The 16,090-nt window shown below is 38.9% G+C and overlaps 1 long non-coding RNA gene across 3 annotated transcripts in view; it reads right to left on the minus strand.

Moving 5' to 3' along the window:
* Positions 1–16,090, minus strand: part of LOC111932773 (uncharacterized) — a 78,093-nt gene that overhangs the window by 1,668 nt on the left and 60,335 nt on the right. Inside the window, exons 9-14 of one of the 3 annotated variants that reach the window (XR_015273784.1) lie at positions 6,127–6,331; positions 5,855–6,049; positions 5,543–5,641; positions 4,985–5,142; positions 3,802–3,941; positions 2,450–2,596 (exon numbers count right to left, since the gene is read on the minus strand). This is a non-coding gene — a long non-coding RNA (uncharacterized LOC111932773). The remainder of the gene's footprint in view (positions 1–2,449; positions 2,597–3,801; positions 3,942–4,984; positions 5,143–5,542; positions 5,642–5,854; positions 6,050–6,126; positions 6,332–16,090) is intronic. The other 2 variants (XR_015273785.1, XR_015273786.1) reach the window with 2 other exon arrangements.

A 16,090-nucleotide genomic window follows, 5' to 3' on the forward strand; every position in this document is an offset into this window, starting at 1 on the left:
AGACTAAAAGATGCTCAAAGAAAATTTCACGAACATCTACTGTCTCTTAAGAAAACTCACATGATAAAAAAAATCCTAACACAAAGAAATTTTTTATCTCTATATCTGTGTATGTGTGTGTGTATATACACACACACATATATATACATATATACACACACACACCCCCATAAACTGCTGCTGTTCAAAATAACGAAGTCCAGATACAAAGGCTCCTATTAATACTACATTCATTTGCAAAAGTGATCATTATTTCTGGCCAGTGTCTAGACTGAAGAAAAACTGATGGATTGCATTTTCTGGAACGCTTCCCAAACCAAAGGACATCAACAATGTTATTATTTCCATGGAAATAGTTTGCTTAGCCCTAAATCAAATTTCCATTTTAACACATTAATCCTTGTACATCTATAAAAAGAGGGGGTGGGAGGGTGGAGAACAATAACATTAGTAAAATTATACATAATTTTGGAAAGAATTAGAGAAACACACTCTGTCTTGCTGTTTCCTTAACTGTTCATTATATTTCTCCCTTTGACACTACTAAAAAGGAAGGCAAAAATATCTATTAGGTTTCAACTCCAAAGCAATTAATCACGTGAAAACTATTGAACTATTTTAAAAGTTACCTCTTCAAAATGCGTAACATGTTTGTTCCTAAAAGATCATTATTTTATTTCAATGCTATTTATAAATGACTTATCGAACTGAAATGCCTCTTACTTTCAACTCCTAGCACATATTCCAATGCCTCTGAACTCTCTCTGCATTGCTCCTCTAACATTGTTTTTCTGTTCAAGAGAAATGTAAAGTATTCTCTTTCATACAAACTGCAATACTTCTATTTACCAAGCCAAATAAACAATAAATTAATTTGCTCCTTCTTCAGAGCCAATTCAGAGATTCTTTACTTTTTTCCCCAAATGTCAAATATTGAACTTTTTATTCTAAATCAGCCCGTTCTGTGACCAAACACCAAGTTCATTTCACTTGAGAACAGCTAGCTCTATTTTTCTTTCCAAAGCAAATCTCAGAAAGCAACTCAGGCCCAACTAATTACCAGCAGGTTTATTAGAACAGTCTAGATATGGGTCATTTCAATAGAAATCTCTGCAGGAAGGGAAGAACTGCACATTACTGTGGAATATAAGTGACAAGATCATTACAAGCTCCCTGTGCCTCCCTTAGCATCTCAGGTCTGTTCTCCTTCAATTTCTGTGTCCTCTTTACATTCAAACACAGATGTCATAGTTTCAGTTCCTCTCTCACTTTCTACTATGTTGGAAAATTAATTTTTCACTGTATCTGAAGGTTGGTTGGCTTTAATAACCCTGTCCAAAACAACTTGGAACAACTCATCTGTATTTCTTCACAGCCTCAATCTGACAGGATCCTTTCAGGACAACATGACTTTAGCTGTTCAGAGACATATTTCTACTTGCTCTTTTTTCCCCATGTAAATGCCTAAAATACTATTTTTATTAAATTTCTTAGATTGTTTCTCTAGCTTTCATCCTGTTTTGCTACCTTGAAACACAAGAGTTGAAATTCCCTGCACACTATTAATATAAAGTTTGATAATTCAGGCCCAAATTAAAAATCATTTTTTCCAGACATAGAAAAAATGTCTTTTCATATTTTTCTTTTCCTAAATACACAGAACTCACCAGAATAATGCTGTCTGTACCCACCACAAAAGGAAATTCCTTCCAGGAGGGAACCAAGCTACAGTTCAGGTAACCAAGATAGGGAAACCAACACAAAGTCAAGAGTTGGGGAATCTATGAGCATTCAGCCTCTTACAAAAGCATGGCTTTCTATTTAAGTGCATTATCAAGACTTAGACATTCAATCACACACATAGCTGTAGTATGATTATTTCAGTGAGTTAATAAAAGAGGCACTGTTGCCACAAGAATAAATAATAATTTGATGGAAAAAAAAATTCAGAGACATCCCTAAAATTACCAAATATCATAATCAGAGAAATATAGAAACAAAAAATGAAACTAAAGAGCTCCAGTCAAAGATCAAACATTTGTTATTTTTCAAAACTGGACAATAATTCCATTCAGCTGTTTCATTTCTTTTTTAATTAGTAATTGATTTACAGTGGAGGATCTGCCACAAATTAACCTCATTTCCAGTTCCAAGTTTTTACCTCTAGGAGAAAAGTAACACCCCAGTACCAAGAAAACCCCCATCTTTTTTCCACATGAATACCACTCTGTCTTCCTTCAATCTTTCCACCATTTCTGGCTCAGAAATTACAAAAGTCAGACTTCTGTCTTTAGTATTCCCCAAAAGACCTACCGTTCTCATAATTGAAAACCATTTTAAACTGAAATGGCATTATGAGCATTACTGTACAACTGAAATAGTATGCAAATTCTAACAAAAGGCAGTATTATAATGCATGAGTATGAAAGTCCTAAAACATGACACTGACCATATTAATCCTGGAGTCTCCTCCCTCTATTGAAAGCGTGCCTTTGCAGCCTTCATGTTCCCTTAGCAGAGCTTTATTTTAGCACAGCAAATAAAGGGAAACTCTTTCTTCTTGACTCAGGCTGGTTTTCCTTCAGGTAGATGAACACTGAAGTAGAAAGAAATTGTCAGTGTCATACCCTGCTTGAATGAAATCACTGTGCCTCTTATCACAGAGCAGAACCAAGAAATACATCAATAAATAAAGACATATTATTCTAGACTGTCATTTTGGTTATTAGGGTAATGTATTCCAGAAGGAAGGGAGGAAGAATAGAGTGCTCTTCCAGTAAATATGTGGCTCTGCAGGTATTAACTGAACAGAAATACTGTAGCAGAGCTCCAATTTGCAGGAGCCTGCAGCAAGGTTGCATTCACAATAAGGTCAGTAAAAAATGGCAAACACATCAGCAAGTAAGCTACTCCTGTAAGTGTGTGACACTTTTTCCATCAATATTTTGTGGGAATTTAAACCACAATGATTTTATTATTTTATAAATCTAGGTTAGCATGTGTATAATGACATGTCAGTTCATGCGCAGTGTCAATATTAAATGCCAGTTTTGAATTCAATCAGGCATGTAATTAAAATGAAAACTGATTGACATTTCCAAGGAGCATTAACTCTCCCAGAAGTAACTCAGACCAACCCCTAAAGAGAGCGAATTACGTCCACCTCAGTGTCCAGCAGTCCTCCTACACAGGGTATGAGCAACAACTCATTTCCATATACACCACTTCTGGATTTAGTCCAATTTTTCAATTGTCTGGGTTTTTTTAAAATAGGGATGCACACTACCACAGAGGTATTGGCCACCACTGGTGGTAAAGGTCCAGAAATACCTCTGGCTGTGAAGGATATAGCACACAGCCACAGCTGTAGAGAAGACCTGCCAAATTTATTTAAGTATCATATAAAGCTTTGGCAACTTGAGGAAGCATAAGAATAACCTGTAAATGATCTGATCATTTCACTGTTATTTTTCATCTGATTTGTCAGTTAGTTGTTAAATCTTGGTGCTGCTGAATTCAAGCAGACTTGTGTCACTGACTTCAACAGACTAAATATCTCTCACCACAGAGACCTTTCCTGAAACTGTAGTCAATAGAAATGTTATTAACTTGTATAATTGCAGAAAAGATTCATTATTACATCCACTAGTCAGTATACAATATGACAAATCAAACTTCATTCAATATCCTGTAATTAAATACACTTCTTTCAACAGCTGGGTCATTTAATGCAGTGAGGCAGCGTTCCCTTTCACACTGCACAAATACTGCCTGGCTAAAGAAACTGAAAACAGACCATACCTGTGCCAACCATAACAACTGCAAAGCTGAGAATGAGAGGTCAGAGCAAGTGGAAGTGGTTAAAGGGCCACCGAGGCACGGCTGGGCTCCACCAGCTGAAGGCATTTCACCAGGGAAGAGAAAACATGGTTTTGCTGCATCTGCAGAATAGGTTGTGAGTGACAGGATGGATTACAAGGGTCAGTGAGTAGTCATGTGTGAGTGCAGCTAAAAGGAGTTTAGGAAATCTTGGAAACTGTTAGTGGGAAAGTGATGACAAGTAATAGGTTTTCAGGGGGAGGGGGTGGATCAGAGCTAAAAGACGCCAGCATGGTTCCAAAGACCATGACCAAGGCTCTTGTTTCAGGTCTTCTTTTCAGCAATAAACTTAACTAAAAGATTTCTTGAATTTATTTTTATTAATTTTTTTTTTTTTTTTTGCCTAGCTCTGTCTAAAGCACTCAAAAGATGTCTCTGATTACTTCTCTGGTCATTTATTAATATAAAAAGCAAGATCTACTTGCATGATCACAGATATTTGTCTTGCATACACATACCTTTCCCAAATATAAACAGCCTAGAAAATCCAGCCAGTGACTGCCTGCTTCTTGCAGAGCTAAAAAGACAACAAGGTATTGACACAAGTCCCTGAACCAATCCATCAAAACTGTCAAGAGAGGGCAGTGGTTACTAAACTACTGTGCACTTTGCACAACCAATATTATGAGCAGAAGAGTGTTCCACTAGTTCCAACTGGAGTTGGGGTTAAAATTAAGTAGAAAGTGCAAAGCAGATGTCTGAAGTTTACAGGAAATGTGACTATTAGTAGCTGTGACAAGGAGAAAAACTGAATACCATGACTTCACAGTCATAGCTGAAAGTAGTGTTTCTGGTGGTACAGTTCTGGATCTGTACCCAGAACAAGTGGAAAGAGAGCTGGGAGGTGAAGAAGGTGTGCACTGAAATCCAGATGTTCTTAATCAAAGGGGCAGGAAACCAGCTGCCCCCCTCAAAGAGCTTTCCACCACTGGCCAACACTACCTCTGGTTTTTATTGAGCAAGATGGGTATTTTTTAGCCAGCTCTCTGCAATCCCACCAGTCATGCCTGCATTTATTGAACCTACTCCACTACCATTATGCATATGACCTCAGAAATCAGGTATCCATTTAGAAGTTCCTACAGTGGCTGAATTTCCACCTCACCTTCAGTTTATGCTGCCCACAGACGTGCATCCTGCCTCTCGTCTGAGCTATGGCACATGTGCTGATCCAGGTCTACAGAAGCAAGGATGGGACTTCCCTGGAGCTACACGGTGGACCTCCTGAAGCAATGACTGTCTAGTCAAACCAAGGTAACAGCACTACAACAAAGAGTTCTGGTTTACATTAGGAAGCTATTTTCCAATGGTTGTCACACCCAGATTTCAGTGTTTGAACTTGTCTCTATTCATTGCTCCTCTAGGAATTTCTAAAGCTTGATGTGGAGCATGGCTCTGTCTCGCCACAGAACAGAGCAGCACAAACTCCTTCAGCCCTTTTACAGTACAACTGGAGATACTGCAAGGATAGGGGGATAATTTTTACAAACTTATTATTAGATATTGGAAAAAAATTTGCTGATAAGTGATTAAACAGATGTGCTGTTCTAGAGCGTGTAGATATTTTGGTTTTGTTTTTGATGAAGAGGACTGTCTTTACTATTAACAAATAATTATCCATTTAAAATATAAGATGTAGATGTAAAAACTTTGAGTCACTTACTGCAGTTGGAAATTACTGATGAGTACTGTTGATTACCGCTGCAGTTTCTCAAAAAGCTTTAAGATTAAGAGACATTCACTGCTCTTCTTCTGTCAGGTGCTTCAAAAAGAAACCATGAGAAGAGACACACAATGAAAAACAGCAGGTTATGGCACATGAGACTCCTTATTAAAAACATAAAATGCCTTTCACTCTTGCTTTTATTAAGTCTACTTTTCAAGCCAAATGAAAGTTAGGTGAGCCGATTATAATACAAGTCACATCTAACTATTCCATTATCCACGTCCTGCAGCACGATAGCCCACAGAATACCTTTTGAAAGCTCTGGAGTGACGGCAGCAGGTTGAATATAATGAACAGTGTTACAAATGGGGACATGAGACGACAGGGCTGGTGAAGAAGGAGTCTCCTGGAAACTGTATGGCTGTAATTACTGAGTGCTGGTGCTGTCTCAGTTGGCTTTGAACAAAGGTAACCGCCTTCAGCAAGTTATATTTCCTCAGCCAGCTAAAATGAAACCAGTCAGAGACACAAATATTTATGATACACAATACATAACCAAAGTCATTGTCTGCTTTTATTACCTTATTTTTGTTGTCACTCTGAAGTCTCCCACATCAACAGCACAAGAGAATTAAGCAGTGAAGCACTGAATTATTTTTAAATTAGATTCCCAAAACGAGAATGTTGAAGTCATACTTAGAGGAAGATAAAATGCTCTTTTTCTGGCCACTTTGCTTGCACGTCACCTTGCTTCTCAATAACTCATTCGGTTTGTTGCTCAAGAATCTGTCAAGCAGAAGTAGGTGAGAACAGAGACCCCTGCCTCTTTGCATGTGAGCACCCCTCAACAAACACCCAGCAGGAATAGTTTGGTAACAAAGGGAGCATCTGGTGCAGAAAACATTGGAGACAGCAAGACTGAGAAGAAAGCTCAGGCTAACTTATGTTTTCTCATCTGTGATCTGTTAAATCTCAGAAATGGGCTCACTTGCCCATACAGTGAAATACCTGAGAACAGCAGACAATCATGTCATAATTAGATCAGACACAAGGTGAGAAAGAATATCTCTGTTGAAGTTATTTCTGTTATTATCTGCATGCCCCAATTCCTGTTTCCCTCTTACCTCTTTTCCTGGAGAATCATAAATTCTGAAAATTCATTTCCCAACACTAGTGATAATCATTAGGTTATATAGGAGAGAAGACAACTGGAGCTATTATATCATCATTCTTCATCTTTATACCAGTTAAGGTTTAATGCCTGCTGGCAACTGAGTACCACACAGCCACTCACTAACTCACTCCCCCGAGCAGGATGGCAGAGAGAATCAGAGAAGTAAAAGTGAGAAAACTTGTGGGTTGAGATAAAAACAGTTTAATAGGGAAAGTAAAAGACACAAACACACAAGCAAAGCAAGGAATTCAGGCAAGCAGGCGGCTTAGTCATTTCCAGGAAAGCCAGGCTCCATTGCACATAATCATGACTTGGGAAGACAAACACCATTACAGAATCACTGAGGTTGCAAAAGGCCTCCAATATTATCAAGTGCAACCTTTGACTAAATACCACCATACCCATGAAACCAAACAGCTGAGTGTAATCACTCCAAACACCCCTCCTTCTCTTTCCCCAAGGCTCATGTGCTGAGCATGACTCCAAATGGTCTGGGATATCCCTTGGGTCAGTTGGGGTCACCCGTCCAGGCTGTGCCCCCTCCCAACTCCCTGTGTACCCCCAATCTCCTCACTGGTGGGGTAGGGTGAGGAACAGAAATGGCCTTGATGCTGTGTGAGTGTTGCCCAGCAATAGCTAAAACATCCCTGTGTTATCAACACTGCTTTCAGCACAAATCCTAAACACAACCCCAGAGCAGCTACTGTGAAGAAATTAACTATGCCCCAGCCAAAACCAGCATAATACCATATTTTTTCATGGTCAATTATTTAAAGAAGGCAAAAAAACACAAATCAAAACCAAAATAGGTTCACAGAGGTAAAATGAAAAGTACTACAAGTTCCAAAAAAAAAAACTTTATAATGAGCAATTAAAAAGAAGGGTAAGTTAACTAGTGAAGAGATGAATAAAAGATGATACAATATGACATAAAATATAATGAATGGAATGAGAGAGGTCAGCCAGGTGCACTTGTACAGCTCTTCAGTGTTTTCAAATATTTCATATCACACAATGATCTCAATGATACAAGAGAATATATTTCAAATTGGACAACGTGACATACAGAACGAGCCTGCAGAAGTTACTGCAATAATATTTGAGTTATATCCAAAAAATCCAGAATTTTATTTTATTTGTGGATGACCAGTATTGGTTTACCTTTCACTGTGGAGGCACAGAGAGATATCCACAGCAGTTCTCAATTACCATCAGCCAGTTATGGCTCTGGTATTGTCATGGTACAGACAGGGTGGGAGCGCACATGAAAACTTCTACAGAAGTGAACCAGCAAAGAATGAAACATCAAAGCTTTTACACATAGACACTGTGAAAGAAAAGTTATTTTACCACTATCATCACAACAGGAAAACAGGAAAAAATGCAGCACAGATTTACAAGGTAAAATCGGAGCCCACACTCTCCATCCCACTTTCACTATCTATTCTCATTTAATCCTTATGAATAAGAAATTCACTTGAAAGGGGGGGTTTCTATGCTTTATTACTCTGTTCTCTCTGAAGAGGCATAACCAAAGCCATAAGGGAAGCATCCTTTGTCAGATCAAGCATCAAACCTGGGGAGAGTCCACGACTAGTGATAGAACAAGAAGACACAGGTTTTAGTTGCACCAGGGGAAGCTTAGGTTGGACATTAGGAAAAAAATTACTCACTGAAAGGGTGATTAGAGACTGGAATGGTATGCCCAGGGAGTCACTGTCCCTGGAAGTGTTTAACCAAGACTGGATATGGCACTGATGTCTGGTTAACATGGTGATGTTGGGTCATATATTGGACTTGATGATCTCAGAGGTCTTTTCCACCCTAATTGATTCTGGTATCCTGTGACTATTTTGGGGGCAAAGTGACAGAACTGCTGAGTCCTATCCAAAAAGAGCGGCAGCTGTGTAGTCCTGCTTGGCAGACCCCAAATGGGTAGAAGTGGCTACTGAGCCTCAAGGACACGTGAGATGAGGAAACCAGGCCCAGCCTGGACAGCTGAGTGCTTCAAACAGAAAGCAGGAGTAGAACTTGGCAGATTCAGCCAATGAGGCCACCAGACATGTAAGTAAGGATAAACTTCCTAGGAAGTGTGTCAGGGAACCATGGCATCCACTGGCACTAACCCTAGAACACACAAGACAACTTTTGGTGGATCACACTGCATGTGCAGCCGCTGGATGGTGAGCAGCCATTGTACACAGCCCTGCACGCAAGAAAGTCTCCTATGCAATGAACTCATCCTTTCCCAAGGAGCACCCACACTTTTACCCTGCCTACCACCCTAACAAAGCACTGCAGGACAAAAAAAAAAAAAATGCAAGACCTTCATATTAGGCAAAGAAAACAGTGACTGTTAGTAAAACTTCACACAAATAAATAAAAGTAGAGAAAAGCAAGCCTAACTGTCAGTACACATTCTCTAATTCTTCCCCAGAGGCTCACATCTTACCACTGCTATAACTACTGTGCCCTAAAGGCCTCTGTGCTGCAACTACAGTTCTGGATTTTTTAACAGACTCCTGCCCTTCACCACACCTATTACCACATTACATCCTCCCACTGCTACTCTAAGCACCTTCTATTCACAGTATTCACAATGGGCAATTTCACAAGGAGGGCAAAATAAAGCAGCCATGCTTAGTCTGGAGCACACAAATTTACTGACTATAAACTATGTTCATACTGTTGGTACTGTTTAAAAGTGTTTGGCACTGCCAGTGGCCTGAGAGGCTGACAACCAAGCCTGACTGAGATGTGAAACTTCAGCTTCCTTTTCTTCCTATGCATCCTCCTATGTAACTATCCTGCCGGTCACAAAAAGTAAATACACCTGAAATGTCAACCCATTAATTTTCTAGATTTAAGCTCTTGAATGCTCCATCTAGTTGGTTGACACGGAGCATTAGGAAGCCACAAGACATGCTTCAACAATGGACATGGAAAGCAGCACAGGCCCCTGGCTGCACAGGCATGGAGACCTGTTGAGCTGCCACCTAGCCCAGGCACCCTTTCAGCAGAGCCACCTTGTAGAGAGCTGCATTGCTTGGCCAGAGACAATTTAGCCCAAACCTCAGTGTATGGGGAGGCAGGATGGGTAAAGAGCTGCCTGGATCATCAGGTCTGCTCTCCCATCATCAGGCAGCCATACCATATATACCTTTCCTATCAAACCACATCTTAAAACTACTTGAGTAGGTAGATGAAAGTAAGGTACTGCTATTAGACAGAAATTATTGCATCTAAAATTGAGAAATGCTTTTAACCTGTGCTCCTAACAGGACAACTGAATTTGCTTTTGGGAAAAAAACAAAATTAAAAACTTTCTTGAGAAGTTGTTCAGCTCAACTACAGACAAGCAGTAAGGTATACTACAGCTTAACTCCAAACACAGAAACACCAGGTGATTTCAATTGCTGACTCCTAGATAAAATATTCAAACAAATGAAGTGACAAAGAAGATTGAGAGTCTTTTGCCATCTGATAACAGTGTGTCATGCATGGTTACTGAGGGCATTATTAACACACACACATACACCCAGTGTTGAAGACTTCAAGGTTTTCTATATACAATATCTGTTAGTAAATTTTTTCATAGGAGAGTCATTAAAGGCATTTCCTATGGATTTTTTTATGATGATAATATTTTATTTGATTAATAAGGAGGGTGAAGGGGTTTTGCCAAATCAATTCCTAATTATACTGAATCAAATACAACAAAAATATCTATCAGGACAATGACATCTGCTACCATGTGATTTTTACTACACAAACTATTTTATGTCAGACTTACGGAAATTTTGACTGAAAGAAAAAATTCAGATCCTACTTTAAGGCTTCTGGATTTGTCCTAAAAGTAAGGTGGCATTGCAAGAACTGTAGAAATAAGGAAATAAGCCTGAAACATGTATCAGTAAAGTCAAAAGCATTCTGAATTTTGTTCATCACAAAAAAAACCCCACTACAGTTCAAAGGCTTCACCTAAACAGTTTAAACAATCTGTGCACTGTATTACTAGTGGTAATATCCACTGGCTGACATTTAAGAGACACGAAAAAATAATGTCTCAAAAATCATTCAGATAAAGGTTTATATCTCTATATTTCTGATCAAAAACTTAGGATGCAATTGAGAATACATGGCAGAGCAGATTTGCCCTACAAAAACTTCTGCTAGGAAGCCGTTGCAATCATTCTGAGCTGAGATTTTGAAAGAGGAAAAACAAAGAGCAATATAGGCAGTAATTGCTCATGTTAGTCCATTCAGACAGTATTATCTTTTATCTGCAGACTGCCTGTAACACTCCCAGCAATGAGTTGGTAGGCAAGGCAACAAGCATTATCTTTTCCAACTTGGTTCTTAGTTAAAGAGTATCCCTTCCTATATGCTACATCACTTACATTGTTCATACTGCTGTTGCTATCAAGAGTGTTACGCTGCCAAGAGCGCCGAAGAATTCAGCATCTGTTATGTATCTTTTCCCTATTTAGGGTAAACAGTATGTATTTATCAAGAACCCGTCTCTGTTGATTAACCACCCTGTTTCTCCCTTGCTTTCCCATTTGCAATTCTCTTCCATAAAATTTCCGCCTGGGCTAAATCTTTGCCTGCACACACACCATATGGCACAATGATATAAATGAGATGAGACTAACTTAATTGATTGTATTAGACCCCATGAAACAGATTTTAAGTTCAATGACGAGCATTTTTTTCACCTATGCAGGACACAGAGGTGTCACCCAAGCCATGAAGCAGCAGGCTTTTGCACAGACAAGTTATTTGTGCACAGAAGAGAGGAATTCTTCCTTTCATAAACTGGAGATGAAAGAATAGCAGTCTTTCTATGCATATGTGCTTTATGAAACTATATTTGTCTCCCTGAATTGTACATACTGAAGAACTGACACAGCCATATCTAGAGCTCAAGACATACATGAAGATCTTTACCAAGCAGAGCAATGGAAACCCTAAGAGTCCAGCAATCACATTCCAGTAGCTTTACTCACAGAGATATAAGAACCAGGCTGAGAGAGACTGCGAACAAGTGACTTCCTCTGCTTTTCCTGCTGTTTTTTTGGGTTTTTTTAAGATTACTTTATTCTGAGATGTAGGGATACACACCAGCATCTCTCATGTAGTTTTACTATCTATTATGTCTAGCGCCCTGCCAAAATTTTTTGCATCACCTGTAATGAAATCCAAGAAAAAGGAAATATGTCAGGAAACCTTTAATACAGCTTCCAAATCACACATAACAAGATATTTTAGAAGAGAAGATTTTATATCTATTCAAAGATAGAGCAAATATGAAGCATTTTTCTAGACAAAGAGAAAAAATATCATAAAAAGAACCTTAATATGCAGTAAAAAAAAAGGAGAAATACAGAGCTGCTGTTGAGCATGGACATAAATCAGATGCTGGTATGCTCCCTGCTGCTTATGTGTGGTGTTGCTCATCACTACCATAATTTATACGTGGAAAAAACGTTCTTATAAAAAAAAGATTAGGGTGCAACTGATTTCAATGCAAATTCAGGAACGTAAACAATGATACTCACAAACAAATATTTTCTACCAAGGTCACTGAGCAAATGGGAATTATCAAAGAGCACAACCAAATCCAATGTGTGAGAAAACATTGATGATTTGTTAACTTCTAGTAATTCATATAGTAGATACAGGAGTTTTCACTTTTTGTTTATAAAATATAAAGTATATTATTTGTACATTCATGATATTTTTTTAATGAAACTTCACATTGCCTGTCACTATGTCACTCTGCATTATTTTTATTCTCAAAATGTAAAGATTCCCAGATGGAAACACCTTCAGTTTCCAAATATTTGTAGAGCCCTTTGTACTAAACCTTGTAAAGTAGTTAATCTTTGATATTTTTTTTTTTTCTTTCCCCTCTCTTGCCAAAACAGGAAGAACCACAAGAGATACAGGTTGCAACTCCAAAGCAAAAGTTGGCTCTGCATCAGTGAGTCCCTGCCCTCAGTGAGTACAAGGCACTCATGGCCCCAAGGGCTCACAACAGCCCCTGGAAGGGCCAGGGCGGTCCCAGAACCCAGTCCAAGAAGCAAGTCTTCCCAGGGACAGCCCTCCCTGTTAGACGAGGCATCTGTCCCCTTTAAAAGGCAAGCAAATTTTTTACTACAGCCTTTCCCATATGAAGTGGGTCATTACGGAGCAGGGAGCTTTCATGGATGCTCCGGAGAACAGTGGTTTACTCTAGGATCAGTTTTTTTCTCAGCAAGAAGGGTTAAGGCTCTGTCATCCAGAAAACCAGAACAAATAACAGAAGACTGGTGGCAATCCTGCTCCAAGGGAGCAGGAATTTTCCAAAGGGGAAAATTCAGAACAAAAGAAATAAATGCAGTTTGCAATGTCAAGTCATTACCAAGAGAAAGATTGTGGGGTAAAGTGCTGCCTGAGCACGCAAGCTTGGGACTGCCAGGCAAGACGGTGTCTGCTTACTGGGAGCAGGGAAAGGCTGTGCACACGCTCCAGGTAAACAGAGCATCACATCAAAGGCACACCTGACTCCAGCAGCCATTTTCCTGCCTAATGGGAATAACCTGGAGGACCCCAAATACTGCCTAACAGCTTGGATCAAAGAGGACAAAGAAATATTTGCTATACTCCTGCAGAATTGGAGTCTGCACTACAACGAAGATAAAAGAGTATTTGTTTGTCCTCATTACATGAAGCTTTTTCAACAAAATAATTAACTGTAGCATAACAGAAAGCTTCACTGGATAAGAATTTTTAAAGCATGTGTTGAAATCCAACTACTGAGAATGAATTTGAAAGGCCATGTAGGAATATGGGGAAAAAAAAAAGATGTGAGGCTTTTTTTAGAACTTTATTTTTTTAATATTTTCTACCCTCTTAAAAGCATAACCATCAAAGCAAATAAAAGTTTAATAAGTAAAAAAAACATTTTAAATGAAAAACCATGATTAACTTATTAAGATCCATTAAGTGTATAATTACAAGGATTCTATTACATTAAGATACCAATTTCTTTAAAGCCAGAAATAATACCTGCTGAAACTTTAATTATTTAAATGAGAAGAGAAAAAGGCATGTTATCTTCTCTGACAAAGATTAAAATCAATTTAATTGCTTCTCTGCTGCATTGACACGATTCTTGCTGTGAGTCAAGCAACCAAAAAGGGAAATTAATACTGCAGCTGTTAATCAAGTGATATTTGTGTGCTTCATCTTATTATAGCAGAAGCAAGAATAACTACTACTTTGGAGAGTTTGTCCACACTATATTTCATAGAATTTTTTTGCTTGAAAGAGCATCTTTACTTAATTTGAGTTGCAGGCATCTCCAGGTGACATGCAGCCTGAGAAGATTGTATGTTACATTGTTTGATCCCCTCGTAAAAATTGCTCTTCCAAGAGTAAGGTTTATTTCAAATTTAATTTACCCTCAGGTATCTGACTCGCTAGTATGAAATTACCAAGTCACACCAAAAAGGGATAGAAATACAGCTGGAGGAGAAGTTTGCCTATGAATCATACTTTCAAGGAAGAAAGCAGGTCAAAGAAATCAACAATTTGAGTAAAATTAGAACATGCATTTGAAAACACTTAACAGCTGAGCACACAGCACAACCCATGGCTTCTATCTACTGATTTAAAAATGTTTATCCTTGCAATGCCTTTGTTAAACTTCTGTACCAAGTGAATATTCAGCAACATCTACAGTCAACAAATTAATGTATCTGATTGTAAGAAAAATGGTATTGTGAGATATTTATGAGTTCTGAAATACAAACCCATGTGGTGCCTCATCATCTCTTATCAGCCCTTGTTAACTTTACAGATGATGAGAAGCACCAGAATAACTGAGGTTGTCAAAACTAATAGATCTCAGATCTCAGCACCAGGACAGTTCAGTTCCATTTACAGTCCACTTTTGAGAAATTTTAACTCCTTCACATCTCTTCACTGAGCAGGAACCAATTCCATTACCTGGGCTGTTATTTACTGTTGGCAGCATCAGGCACTACCCTGGATATTTCAGGAGCAGCAGGCAGCACTTCTGGGGAAGAACTTGTGTTTAGTGGCAGAAAAGTACCAAACAGGTCAATTTAAATACAACCTAAAGTACTATCTCAATCTTCTTGGAAATTCTAGGGTCTGGGAACAGAAAAATTAAGGTAAAATATTTTAAGAAGGGCTTTTCTAGGAAAGTATGGGTACGCTTGCTATAGAGTAGAATCATTTGTAACATTAATTCTTCACTTAATGCACTAGCAAGCATTAAATAACTAAGTACAGAGTTAAATAAATGTTTTCACACTGCAAAACTGGTTTGAGTTTTGTTTATTGCAAAGAGTTGGTGAACATGAGGAGCCAAATCTCTTTTCCTTCTGTGTTACTTGGGCAGTTTCATTTTAATTTAGTGCTTTAAATTTGGTACCTGGTCACTTCACAGCCCCTGCCATGGCTGACTGTGCTGCTATCAGACCACCAGGTTATATTCAGTTTGGCCAAAAGTTGCAGTGATGGATCCCAAAGGCTGGTTTTTAAGAAAGAAAAGCTTCAGTGAGTTTTGATACCAGACTGCAGAAACCAGCCTGGTTGTGGGTTGTGACAGACTCCCAGAGCTCAGATGTTTTTGAAACTGAAAGCCAGGGAGCCCTATTTAGAAGGGATTTTGGCTCCGTTTTAAGATCTTGCAGATAGGCTCAGGACTAGGTTTGCTTTTGAACACTTATCTTCTGGTTCACTGAGAAGAAACAAAAAGCAAAAAAAAAAAAAAAAAAAAAAACCCAAACAAAACACAAATAAATAAAAAAAGCCTCTGGCTGTAAGACATTCTGGTTATCAGCCATCATTACCGCCTCAATTTTATTTCTTACAGCAAATGATAGAGTTCCCTCCATCATCTTGGGATAACTTTGGGAAAATTCCCCTAGCAAGATGCACAGACAGAAAATTTCACCAATACAAGAAGTGTGTTTCACCTGTGCACATCCAGCCTCCCCTCAGGGACCCACTCTGAAAAGAGACTGGAAACATTCTGGACAGAATGTTTCTGCACACAGTGCCAGGCAGGAAAGAAAACATCAGACAAGCCACTGAGGATGCTCATGAACACACCAGCAATCCACGGCAAGTTTATTTACTGTCTCATAAAAACTTGGTATTTAGAAACCTGAATTTGTAAGTCTTCTGGAGGCTTTGCAAGCCCCCCAAGGAGCTGCAAGAAGTGGAAGAGCAGCAGAGCAAGCTGCAAGGTACCTATGCACTGGCCACTGATGCCTGCAGGGAATGCTGCAAATCCAGACAGCCTGGCATACAGTGGAGTAGCACAGTGGGACCTTGGACAAGAGGCCAAGAAA

This window comes from Cyanistes caeruleus, chromosome 9, assembly GCF_971803275.1.
Source record: "Cyanistes caeruleus chromosome 9, bCyaCae1.hap1.1, whole genome shotgun sequence".
Taxonomy (NCBI): domain Eukaryota; kingdom Metazoa; phylum Chordata; class Aves; order Passeriformes; family Paridae; genus Cyanistes; species Cyanistes caeruleus.